The 14,034-nt window shown below is 51.3% G+C and overlaps 1 long non-coding RNA gene across 1 annotated transcript; it reads right to left on the bottom strand.

The window, feature by feature from the left end:
- Positions 1–1,061: 1,061 nt before the first annotated feature.
- Positions 1,062–6,167, bottom strand: LOC143961630 (uncharacterized). The gene is made up of 3 exons (XR_013270513.1): positions 6,009–6,167; positions 3,278–3,379; positions 1,062–2,253 (listed from the first exon to the last, which is right to left on the bottom strand). It is a non-coding gene; the product is annotated as an uncharacterized LOC143961630 (long non-coding RNA).
- Between the last annotated feature and the right edge of the window lie 7,867 nt (positions 6,168–14,034).

The raw sequence follows: 14,034 nt of genomic DNA, 5'->3' as shown, positions 1-14,034 counted from the left end.
TGTATGGCCAGCTTTAGGGCTCATTCACTCTAGGGGCAAGGACTGACACTCCTTCGAAAAGTGGTCCATATTCAGATCAAATGCAGCGCCACCACCCTGCAACCATGTGCATTTCACATGTATATGGAGTGGTTGCAGAGTGGCCCTATCTACTGCAGAGTCCGGGGGAAGGGTTCCTCTGGGCACGACCAGCCTGGAAGCTGCAAACGGAATCATATGATGGAAGCTGGATCGTATGAAATCTATGAATGGGTCATGTTAGGTGGGTGGTGGTATCTGCCGAATGCATGACTAGGGGATGTGCTCATTTGTGAGGCTCTTCTATAACCACTTATACTCTAAATTACTTATCTAACAAATGACCAGACGACACACTGTCCTCTTTGGAGTCGAATGGCCATAGCAGCCCATATTTTCTTTATTACAAACATGAAAAATACAAAAATACTCTGAAACATAACTTAAATGCATATAAATACATTTTCAACAAAAAACATTATAAACCAAATATATATACATCCAGCATTAACCCATTTTTGATCTAGAGGTCTTTGAAGGTAAATTAGAATTTTAACCCACCATTTGTATCGGTAAACCATAAACAGGCCCCCCGCCGTGTAATTACGCAAGCTCAGGGACAAACCAGCAACTTCCTTCCAGATACAACCTCCTCCATTCCATTATTAACCTTTTAAGGGAGAAAAAAGGACACCCATACCTCCATCTGTGCCCAACCCCCTTTAACCTCCATTATTTTTTCCAGCACCACCTTCAAAGACCCCATAGACCTAACGCTGCTACGACAACAAATTCCCCCTAACCTACCCAAATAACAAAAACTGAAGCAAACCGCCACCCTGAAACATGGAAAAAACACACACCGCATACCACCACACCATGACCACTAAAAACACAAGTAGGGAGGGAGGGTGGGAAAAAACTCTCCTCCTGCTTCCTATTCCCTCGGCGCGCACTGAAACTCTGCGCGCTGACTCCGCCCCCTTTCCTCGTCATCCCCCCGCTCGAGGGCCCGCCTCCTCCACCCTTCCTATTTCGCCCAGCCGAGCCTCACCGCCCCCACCCTCGTCATGTCGGCCCTCCCCTTATTCTAATGTCCGGGCCATTTCTTGACTAGGGGATGTGCTCATTTGTGAGGCTCTTCTATAACCACTTATACTCTAAATTACTTATCTAACAAATGACCAGACGACACACTGTCCTCTTTGGAGTCGAATGGCCATAGCAGCCCATATTTTCTTTATTACAAACATGAAAAATACAAAAATACTCTGAAACATAACTTAAATGCATATAAATACATTTTCAACAAAAAACATTATAAACCAAATATATATACATCCAGCATTAACCCATTTTTGATCTAGAGGTCTTTGAAGGTAAATTAGAATTTTAACCCACCAGTTGTATCGGTAAACCATAAACAGGCCCCCCGCCGTGTAATTACGCAAGCTCAGGGACAAACCAGCAACTTCCTTCCAGATACAACCTCCTCCATTCCATTATTAACCTTTTAAGGGAGAAAAAAGGACACCCATACCTCCATCTGTGCCCAACCCCCTTTAACCTCCATTATTTTTTCCAGCACCACCTTCAAAGACCCCATAGACCTAACGCCAAAGCAAGCGCATGTGACACCTTACATGCGTGACGCCCACCACATCCTAACTGCCCGTTGCACACCATCTTGCACCCCCAGTTGCCAAATGTCAAGTCCGATGGCATTCAGATGCACTCCATCAGAGCGCAAAAAACGCCAAGTCTCCTCCTCCAAATCCCGATGACGCACCGCCAGCCCTCCATTCCGGACAAAAAACTTGGCCACCGCCTTGTTTACCTTCACCCTGGCCCTATTCAAGCCCGCTACAGAGCGCGCCAAACGCCAAGCCGTCCTGGCCACAATATCGGACCAGATAAAAATCGTATCAGGGAAAGAGGCTTGCAACCGCAGCAGATCAAATTTAATATCCCTGATTAATTCCCGGGCACACCGCAAACCCAGATCATTACCACCCACGTGTAACAAAACCACATTAGGAGGACGATCCAAGCGAGCGTACCTGTGTATTTCCGGCAACACCCTAGACCACAGCATCCCCGGGATACCCAACCAGCGAACAGTGCCTTCCTCCCTAGACAGACCCAACAACCTCCCATCCCTCCGGACCTCAGCCCTCCTGGCACCCCAATAAACATATGAGTGTCCAAGGATCCACACCAGACAGGCCTCCGAGTCTGAAAGAAAAGAAAAAACACAAAGGAATAGAGTGGCAGGGTGGGATGAGAGGAGAGCAAGGTTGCACAACGCTTCCTTAAAGAACAGAACGAACCAACCCAGCCTACCCCCGAAAGAAAGAACTGCACCCCCCAATCCGACCGAGCCCCAGCATCACCCTGTACCTACAATAAATGAGGGCGGACGTACAACCTAAATCGCGCCGATTCCCAACGCCCAATGCTCTGAACAGCCTGGTCATCCAATCCCCACCGGACCGCCTCAGTGGCAGCCCCAATGCGGAAAGAGTGAGAAGAATAGTTGGTAACTGACAACCCCGCGGCCACCAAACACTTTTTAAATACCGCCTGAAATTGAAACCTAGACAAGGCCGTGCCATCCTCATGTCGGAAGAAGACCCCCTCCCCTCGGGGCCGGATACAGTAAAATTCCCCCACCGATGCCACCAGACACACAGGGGAACCCGGAATTCCACCCACACACCCTTGCCCAACCTATCTGTCTTGGACCTGCGCAAGAACACACCCAACGCTCCACCCCGCACGAACACTTCGCTCACGTCTAAACCCCCATCACCTCTCTTATTCCTACTCACAATCTCCCCAACCCGAAACGCCCCAAAAAAGGCCAAAACAAAAACCGCCCGGAACAACACCCTCTCAAAACGTGAAACGCAAACACGTTGCAACTGTTTTACCACCTCACCCAAAAGCTGGAACGAAACCGGTCGCCTGGTATCAGCCGCCGAGCGACCAGCGCGGTAACCACGCATAGCGCGCCGAACCATAAAAACCTTAGTAGCATCCCTCTGGCCCGCCAACTGAAACATAAAAGCCAGCCCGGCCAGCTTCTGCGACATATATGACGCCGACACTCCACTTTCAAAATTCCGGCCAATAAAATAAAGCAGCAAATGAACCCTACCCTCCTCGCTACTGCAATCTCCCACCTCCTGTACCAACGCGCCCCATTCACTCCAGACCTTACTGTACGCTGACCAGGTAGCTGCCGATACGGACTTACGAATCAACAGCTGTGCTGTGGTAAGGCGATGCTCCATAACCTCTCGGGGCACTGAAGCCCGTGCGCCTCCGCTGCCGGTGCCAACTGACGGAATCTGTCCCACTGGAAACGAGACAACGCATCAGCCACTGAATTTTCCACTCCAGGAACATGCACAGCAGTCACAAAACAATTAAGACACAAACACTTAAGAACCAGATAGCGCAGCAAACGCACCACAGGAGGAGAAGAGGCAGTGTTATTATTAATGGCGTGCACCACCCCCAGATTATCACAATGAAAGCGAACGCGCCGATTCCGGAAGTCCCCCTCCCACAATTCGACTGCCAGTACAATGGGGAACAATTCCAGTGCGGCCAGATTGCGAACCAAACCCGCTTCCCTCCAAGACACCGGCCATTCCCCAGCGCTCCACCGACCCTGAAAGAAAGCCCCAAAACCACTTGAACCAGCCGCGTCCGTGAACAATTCTATATCAAAGTTAGAAACCGCCCTATCCAACCAAAGCGAACGGCCGTTATAACTGGCCAAGAAGGAATCCCACACCAACAAATCAGCCTTGAGTTCCTGGCCCAAGCGGATGAAATGATGAGGAGCCCGCACGCCAGCCGTGGCCGCCGCCAAGCGCCGGCAGAAAACACGCCCCATCGGCATAATGCGGCAGGCGAAATTCAACTTGCCCAAGAGCGATTGCAGGGCCCGAAGCTGAATCTTCTTTGCCCGCAACGCCCCGGCCACCTCCCGCTGCAGATCCTCCAACTTGTCCATCGGCAAACGGCACTCCATCGCCATGGTGTCTATGACAATCCCCAAAAAACGCAGCGCTGTGGTCGGACCTTCCGTTTTATCCGGGGCCAACGGGACCCCAAAGACCTCAAACAACTGCTGAATCGTAGCCAAGAGAGACGCACAAACGCGGCTATCAGCAGGCCCGATACACAGAAAATCATCCAAATAATGGATGACGGAAGATAAACCAGAAACATCCCGCACCGCCCATTCCAAAAAAGAACTAAACTGCTCAAACAACGAACAAGAAATTGCGCACCCCATGGGCAAACACCGATCAACGTAAAACATGCCCTGCCACCGGCAACCCAACAAGTGGCAGCAATCCGGGTGAACCGGCAAGAGGCGGAAAGCCGCCTCCACATCCGTTTTCGCCAACAATGCCCCCTTGCCAAAACGCTGCACCCAATCAACCGCCGTATCAAAAGAAGTGTACGACACTGTGCAGAGGCTGGGATCAATGGAGTCATTAACCGACCCCCCCCGCGGATGGGACAAATGATGAATGAGCCGAAATTTGTTCGGCTCCTTCTTCGGAACCACACCCAACGGGGAGACCACCAAATTAGCCATGGGCGGATCCCCAAACGGACCAGCCATGCGCCCCAAAGCAACTTCCTTGAGCAACTTGTCTGTAACAACACCCGCATGCTCCCTAGCCGACTTCAAGTTGTTCGCAACCGGCGGAACCACCTGAAGCTGACTATTCAACCGAAAACCCTCCGCAAACCCCAACTCCAGCAACTTGGCTGCAACTTGATCAGGATAGCGCCTTAGAAAAGGCACCATCCTTCCTACCCTCACCGGCGTCTCCCCCTTTTCCAGCGTCCCCCCCTTTTCCCCGTCCCTGCTTGAAGCACCGGGACTGGGAATGGGAGCCGCCACACGCGGAACACTCGTGCCGGAATCGACACTTGGCCCCGAATTTGCAAGTGCCGGCATTGAATTGCCAACAGAAACCCATGCGGTTTCCGGCCGGTTGTCCGACGGCTGCCGGGCTCCCGGCCCCTCCCTGAAAGGGAGGCAAGGAGCCCCTCGGGGAGGACATCAGCTTCATCCAAAGACTAATGTCCTTGTGATCCCACCGCAAGGACGGGCGGACCGCCTTCTTCTGCCGAAATTGCTCATCATAGCGCAACCAAGCAGTCCCCCCGTAAACCCGCTGCGCCTCCCCGATGGAATCGAGGTAGCAAAAAAAGTGGCGAGCAGTTTTCCGGCGCCTTCTCTCCAATAACGCTAGCCAGAATCGCAAACGCCTGCAACCAGTTTGCAAACGTGCGCGGGATCAGCCGGGACCGCCGCTTCTCTTCCTCCTCCTTCTTGCTCTCATCCGGCTTAACTTTGTCCAAGTTAAACTTTTCCAGAGGCAGCAAGGAAAAAATCTCCACATATTCCCCCTTCCAAATGCGGTCTCTCACCTCAGCCTTCAAGTGAGCGCCCAAAGGCCCCTCAAAACAGACGTAGACCTCACATTTTGCTGCGTCAGCTAGACGCAGGCCATCCCCTCCTGCTACTCCCTTAGCGGCTACCACCGCCTCACCAACCGCAGCCGGCGCAGCCATCACCGCCGTCGCAGCCGCAGGAACAACCCCCCCAACGGCCAGCCCAGGAGCAGCTGCCAGCGGACCGATCGCCGGTCCATCCGCAGCGGCCACCACCACAGGGGGAACCCCTGACGGCAAACCCCGAACCCCAGACTGCGCACCCAAGGCCCATGCAGCCACCGGAGACGCCTCCGCCGCCGGCCGGGAACCAGCCTCACAGCGCGCCAAAACCTCCCGCAAACCCGCCAACAAGGTGTGAACAACCCCCACATCTGGAGAACCCGCCCCAGGGCCGACCCCGAAGACGCCAGACGCCCCAGCGCCCCCCACCCCTCCCGAAGGACCCCCCTCAGGAAGGACAGAAAAAGAAGAAGAAGACAGAGTAGAAGGTCTCTTACCTGGCTGCCGCTGCCCAAGGGGACATCCAGCCGTAGGTCCCGTGCCTCGTGCCGTCCTCGGTACCTCATCCTCCTCCGGCTCGACCAGCTCCCCCTCCGACAAGCCGTCTTGGGAACTCCCAGCCTCCGATCGTGCCGCCACACCAGGCCGTGGGTCAGGATTCCTTGCCGGCGTAGAGCGCCCTGCAGCACCGTCCGTACTGCGCGCCGTGGAGGTCTGCAACCCCCGCTCAGCGTTCTCACCACGACGAGCCCTGGGCCGGGCCGGGGAAGCCCGCCTAGCCACAGATCCAGACCGCAATGCAGACCGGTCCCCCCGATGGAGCCGCGATGTCCCGGCCGTCCTGCTCCGCCCCCGTCCATCAGGATTACAGGCCCTGGCCGTTCCAAGCGACTGGCCAGCACCCGCCGAGGCCTCTCTCCCACGCCGAGCCCCCCTCACTGCAGGCAAGAGGCCCGCAGAGGTAGCCGCCATCTGACCCCCTTCCCGCGCCTGAGCAACTCGGCCCCCGGGATCGCCACCCCCCCGCGCACGCCGCGAACTAGCATTCCCCCCAACCGCCACCGGCCTACGCTTAGCCGGCGGGGTAGCGGAGTCCCCATCCGGGTTCCCCCCAGCCCTGTCAGCGGCCAGCTCGGGGCTGTAACGCTCCGGAGGCCGGGATCTGCGGGCCCCGAGGCGGCCGGGAGGACGAGGGGGGGGGAGGGGAAGGGGGGCCGCCGAGCACCACGCAGGAGGCCTGGCCGGGGCCCCGCAGCAAGCCTGCCACAGAGTCCTCCAACCAGCCAACACCCCGAGTCACCGCCTCCTCCCGCAGCCTCGACAATACCGCATCCACTTCCATCACTCACAGCAAAAAAACGCCGGTCCGCCGGGCTCGCACGCTAACGCAGGGGAGAGCTGAACAGAGAAAAAACTCTCCTCCTGCTTCCTATTCCCTCGGCGCGCACTGAAACTCTGCGCGCTGACTCCGCCCCCTTTCCTCGTCATCCCCCCGCTCGAGGGCCCGCCTCCTCCACCCTTCCTATTTCGCCCAGCCGAGCCTCACCGCCCCCACCCTCGTCATGTCGGCCCTCCCCTTATTCTAATGTCCGGGCCATTTCTTTAAGGGGTACCAGCTTTGCTTCATGGCTGTGGCATGTCTACATCCCTGATTGGTGCCTCTGCAGTTAACGGGGAGCAGTTCCGGACCAGTAAAACCATGACTCAACCAATGGGTTTTACCACCCCCGATATGCTAGCCTGAATGAGCCTCAGTACTGGGGCACTGCAGACAGCCAATTTAAGCAGTGTAGACCTTCCTCATCCCACAGCTGCACGTATATATATATATATGCCCCTTAAAGCACATGGAGGAAGGTGAATTGGTGGACATGGGGGGTTCGGAGAACAGAGGGGGATCAAAGCCCACAGAAGATCAGAAGAGGTAGCAGAGAGCCACAGAGAGGAGGGGACACTACAATCCAGGAAGCAGGAATGGCACTAACTGCAGGGATTGCGGGGATCACTTCTGCTATAAGTTGAAAAGTTAAAGGTTGCTGAAACGACCATGAGCTTATTGCAAAATCAAGAATGCAGCCAACATAAGTGACGTTGGGCTGGCCAGCTGGAAGTGGATCTGTGTTTTCTGTATTCCTTACATCGATGACAGTAAAGTGGTTAAGAATTGACCATGGGTTATATGCTGCCACCTTCAGGTGAGGTCACTGGCAAACAATGTTGTTAGGACCGCTTATATAATTGCTCCCAGCAATCCTCAATTTTTTTGCTAGTGTCCTCAGGTGATGGACATCTTTTCCCTCTGCTAAGATCAGATCAGACCCTGCCACAAGGGAGACGTAGGGGGAGCCTATAAAAGCTGACTCTGGAACTGGACTCAGAGTGTCCTACAGGTCCAGAGCAGTGGTGACCTGAGTCCCAGTAGTTTCAGTCCCACAGAGGAGAGGCCATCTGGTGCTACATCCCCTGTAAAGGTGCCTTTTCCCGGGGGGGGGGGGGGGGGGGAGTCTGAGGCTTTGCTCCTGACCATTGTAACATATGTCAGACAGATGGGAAATAAGACACGAGGGCTGCCTAGCACACACCATGCACAGGGCCATGATGGGGTTGTTCAGGGTTCCTCTCAAAACTCTCCACACCTCAGCATTTTTCCTTATCTCCTCATGTACTTCCCATTCCTCCTTTTAAACTACAAATTATTGCCTGTATGGCTGATATGAAAAGTTTCTGCACTCAGAGACCAAAGGACACACAAGGCGTAAGCGGGAGATGGCAGTTATTTTCCATTCAGTGTTCCAGGAAGTCTTTTACAATCCAAATTTCACAATCTTTACTAAACCATAAAAATAAGCTGTGCAACAATTGTCAGCAAATAGTAAAAAAAAGAATTGTTTTGTGAGAACCTGAGGGCTTGCCACATACTTTGAGCCTAGTTGTCTAATCATCACACAGCAAAGCTGGTCATACACTGTAAGATTTATCTCATTCAGCCACAACAACTGAATAGGACAAATCTATAAAATTCTTCAGCAGCTATACGGAGTGGATGGACAAATCTAAAGTGTCAGCTATTGTAGTCTGACATCTGTGGTTGTCAGAATACCCATACAGTGGCTGCATCTGCATTTTTTCATGTATAGATAGGATGTTGGGTAGGAGGGTGTTGATAGGGCCACTGTGCAAACTACAGGTGGTTCAACAGGAATTGGCAAAATTTGTTCTGTGTATGGGCCAGCTTTAGAGAGCTTACCAATGTTGCTGTTGATACCATGTTTATACAATGTGTGTGGAAAATGGCTGTAGCTGTAGTTTTGGCAGTTTGCTGGAATCTTCCCGGCTCATCACATGGGTGTCATGTCAATACCCATGCATAAAACAATTTGGATAAAGACTGCAGAACTTGCTTCTTATGCCGTGTACACACGGTCGGACTTTTGGGCAGAAAAGGTCAGACGGAATCATTCCATCAGATAGTCTGATCATGTGTGGGATTCGTCTGACTTTTTTTCCCCAAACATTCTGACGGACCTAGAAATAGAACATGTTTTAAATCTTTCTGATGGAATCAACTCCTATCGGGAAAACTGTTCGTCTGCATGCTATTCCGACGGACCAAAAACAAGGGCAGCTATTGGTTACTGTCTATTGAACTTCTTTTTCTAGTCCCGTCGTAAACGCACGGACCTTGGTGTGATTCGTTTCAGTGGAACTCCGTCGAAAAGATTGTCAGAGTTAATTCTGACAGAAAAAACGGTCGTGTGTACGCAGCTAGTGATGGACGAACTTCCGATGGGACGTTTCACGAACGTGAACCGCGAACGCGGCCAAAAGTTTGCGAACCGCAAAGTTTGCGGCGGGCCCCATTGACTTTAATGGCAGGCGAACCTTAAAAACCTACAGGTCATATTTTCAGCCACAAAATACTTACTAGCTGTGCACACATAGTCCCACCACATGGACACTGACATAACAAAAGTATGAAGTGAATCTGGGATCAACAACGACAAGCATTCTTTTTTTATCTGTGAAATTTTGACAATTCAGGAGCGCATGAAGACCATGGAGGAGAGGAAAGGTCAGGGCAGGCTATGAAGAGGGTGCAGGAGATGATCACCAGCACCGTGATAGAGAGCACTGACACCAGCACCGAGATAGAGAGCACTGACACCAGCACCGTGATAGAGAGCACTGACACCAGCACCGAGATAGAGAGAACTGACACCAGCACCGAGATAGAGAGCACTGACACCAGCATCGAGATAGAGAGCACTGACACCAGCACAGAGATAGAGAGCACTGACACCACACCAGCACTGAGATAGAGAGAGAGCACTTACACCAGCACAGAGATAGAGAGAGAGCATTGACACCAGCACCGTGATAGAGAGCACTGACACCAGCACCAAGATAGAGAGCACTGACACCAGCACCAAGATAGAGAGCACTGACACCAGCACCAAGATAGAAAGCACTGAGACCACACCAGCACTGAGATAGAGAGAGAGCACTGACACCAGCACAGAGATAGAGAGAGAGCATTGACACCAGCACCGTGATAGAGAGCACTGACACCAGCACTGAGATAGAGAGCACTGACACCAGCACTGAGATAGAGAGCAGTGACACCAGCACCAAGATAGAGAGCACTGACACCAGCACCAAGATAGAGAGCACTGAGACCACACCAGCACCGAGATAGAGAGCACTGACACCAGCACCGAGATAGAGAGCACTGACACCAGCACCGAGATAGAGAGCACTGACACCAGCACTGAGATAGAAAGCACTGACACCACACCAGCACTGAGATAGAGAGAGAGCACTTACACCAGCACAGAGATAGAGAGAGAGCATTGACACCAGCACCGTGATAGAGAGCACTGACACCAGCACCGAGATAGAGAGCACTGACACCAGCACCAAGATAGAAAGCACTGAGACCACACCAGCACCGAGATAGAGAGCACTGACACCAGTACCAAGATAGAGAGTACTGACACCAGCACCGAGATAGAGAGCACTGAGACCACACCAGCACTGGGATAGAGAGCACTGACACCAGCACTGTGATAGAGAGCACTGACACCAGCACCAAGATAGAGAGCACTGACACCAGCACCGAGATAGAGAGCACTGACACCAGCACCGAGATAGAAAGCACTGACACCACACCAGCACTGAGATAGAGAGAGAGCACTGACACCAGCACAGAGATAGAGAGAGAGCATTGACAGCAGCACCGTGATAGAGAGCACTGACACCAGCACCGAGATAGAGAGCACTGACACCAGCACCGAGATAGAGAGCAGTGACACCAGCACCAAGATAGAGAGCACTGACACCAGCACCAAGATAGAGAGCACTGAGACCACACCAGCACCGAGATAGAGAGCACTGACACCAGCACCGTGATAGAGACCACTGACACCAGCACCAAGATAGAGAGCACTGACACCAGCACCGTGATAGAGAGCACTGACACCAGCACCGTGATAGAGAGCACTGAGACCACTCCAGCACTGGGATAGAGAGCACTGACACCAGCACCGTGATAGAGAGCACTGACACCAGCACCGTGATAGAGAGCACTGACACCAGCACCGTGATAGAGAGCACTGACACCAGCACCGTAATAGAGAGCACTGACACCAGCACCATGATAGAGAGCACTGACACCAGCACCATGATAGAGAGCACTGAGACCACACCAGCACTGAGATAGAGAGCACTGACACCAGACCAGCACCATGATAGAGAGCACTGACACCAGCACCGAGATAGAGAGAACTGACACCACACCAGCACCGTGATAGAGAGCACTGACACCACACCAGCACTGTGATAGAAAGCACTGAGACCACACCAGCACCAAGATAGAGAGCACTGACACCACACCAGCACCGTGATAGAGAGCACTGACACCAGCACAGAGATAGAGAGCGCTGACACTAGCACAGAGATAGAGAGCACTGACACTAGCACAGAGATAGAGAGCATTGAAAACAGCACCGATAAATAGTGTATTGGCCTCAAAATTCACCAAGATACCATCGTCCCCAATAGTATATGTGAAAAGGAAAAGAACTGAGCATGGAGCTCAGAACAACTAAAAGGGGCTCAAAAACTGAGTTTCCTAATAGTTCAGTGGGAACAGGGACTATTGCGGTATCATAAGTTCAATCAGAAAAGATCATTAAAATTCAATTACATTTTATTATAAATTAATCCACATTAAAAAGTGATAGACAAACATTTGCATAACAGAACCAAATTGTGTTCAATCCAATAATAGGACGGAATAGGTTCAAAAACATAAATTTTAACATTTCCAAGTAAAGGGATTTTTTACGGAGGTACAGAGATGACGCATGGATCCGACCGGTTTCGCGGCACTAAAGACGCCGCTTCCTCAGGGAACATCACTTTGTAAATCTAATATGTACAAAGGGATATGATTTTTAATAATACAATACAAAAAATGAATTAAAAGAAAAGACAACAGTACAGTAAATAACCAAAATTAATGATCATCATAATCTAAACATAATAGTTCATCAAAAAAACAGCAGAAGATCATGACTCACCCCTGGAGCTCCCAACCCATAACAACCAAGCGGCCTACTTCGAGACACCCTCAAATCAGGGTGCCCCCCCTGGGGGCGGACACGGGGGGCAAGGTAAAGAGACTCTAGACAGCACACAAAAGGACTGGAAAAGAAAAATGGGTACAATAGTCCATTTAAAAAGTGTACAATAAATAAAAAATATGTTAAAGACCATGGGCTGAAAAGAAAAAAAAGGGATTGATTAATTGATGGATAGATGGACAGATAGAGTCTATCACACCACAGAAAACACCCAGTGGTCCATGGTCCGTACAGTTATGTGCACCTCAAAAGATTATAATTGTCAGGCAAACATACCCCCACTCTGTCTGGTTGCTAGACAATAAATTGTATAGTATAGGTCCCAGCAGATCTTCTATAAAGTATACCAACAACTTCAATGGTGGGTTTACTCTGATTAGAGGTTTAAAAAAAGATATAAAGGGTCCGTCAGCAAGGGGCCAATTCTACAGTTAAAAGGTAAAAAAAAAACGACATTCAGAGTATAATGGGAGTATTACCTTTCAATCAATGGTCCTGCGCGCGAGTCATCTCAATACCGGCGTCGCTCTGAGGATCCAAATCCCAGGCGCGCCTTTTATACCCCCAACCCGGAAGTAGTCAGAGCACATATGTGCGCTCCTTATCCATGTCCCTCCGTCACAGCGCATGCGCGAGATCGCTCGTGCGTGGAGAAAGAGGGTCCCCCGTAGATGACAGAACAGAGGGAGAGCCTGGAGGCGTGACTGGGCGGGGATTTACACACCAAGCAATCCCCGTCCACCGTCAATCGAGTCCAAGCATGGATCATTCCGGGTCAGGCAACCAGCGCATTATAGTCAATATATGCACTCACCCTCACTGCTGCATGTGAAGTCTGCAGCAGAATGAGAGGGGCATAGATGGTAAAGCCACAAAAGGTTGCCACATGTCCGCCCGTGGGGGGGAGAACGAACTCCTCAGGTCTATTTGGCTGCAGGGGGGAAGCCAATAGGGGGAAGAAACATGATCTAAGGCTGTGTACAAAAAATTTTATTTATAAGTTGGAAAGTGTCACACTGTTGTAGGCTCCAGGCACAAGGCAGGGCAGTATCAACTAGTAGCCATCGCTCAATAGCCAAAGTCGCCAGCAGGTGACAGTCGCCAAAAGTAAATCAATTCAAGATAAAGACCAACCCTCAAAATATTACCCGAAGCATATATATTCCACGTTAAAGGGAAAGCAGAATTTTTTTTAAAAAATAATACAATATATTAGAAAAATGGATATAGCCATACAGGTATTGGCACCAGGTGAGTAAGAAGTTCTAATACAGGAAAGGAGGGGGCCAGGGGGAAGAGATGAAAAAGGGGGGAAGGGGGGGGGGAAGGAAAGGGGGGGGAAAAACCTTTCAACCAATTAATCCTCTAAAGAGTGCATACATGTGCACATGCATCAAAGCAGTCTCAGTTGCTGCAGATATTTTAAGAATACATAAGCATGCATGCGCACATGTAGCACCTTCAAAGGAAGCATCTATAGGAGTGAGCTTCATTTAAGCCAGGAGGAGTGAGAGCATTGAGCCGCTCTATCCACAATGCTTCTCGTCTCAAAATGGCCTGATCCCAATTCCCCCCTCTGGGGTCCTGTGGGATGACTTCGAGGACAAGAAATTTTACCAAGTCAAATTGAAATTTATGATGTATGCCAACATGGCGGCCTACCGTGGTCATTTTTCCATTAGTCGAATAGTAGAGGTGGTCACCCAGACGCTGGCGTAATTCCCTGATGGTCTTCCCTACATAGAAGGCTTGGCAGGCGCAGACCATCAGGTAAACCAGCCCTCTGGTGCCACAGTCAGCATGATGTGGAGGCAGAAATATCTCTCCATTCGGCAAAATTAAGGTCCCTCCCTCTTGAATCCATGGACACCTGGAGCAA

The sequence above is a fragment of the Lithobates pipiens genome, unplaced genomic scaffold (assembly GCF_037356315.1).
Source record: "Lithobates pipiens isolate NorthernLeopardFrog02 unplaced genomic scaffold, aLitPip1_a1.2 Scaffold_8, whole genome shotgun sequence".
In the NCBI taxonomy this organism is placed as follows: Eukaryota; Metazoa; Chordata; class Amphibia; order Anura; family Ranidae; genus Lithobates; species Lithobates pipiens.
This window is presented reverse-complemented; position numbering and strand designations above follow the sequence as displayed.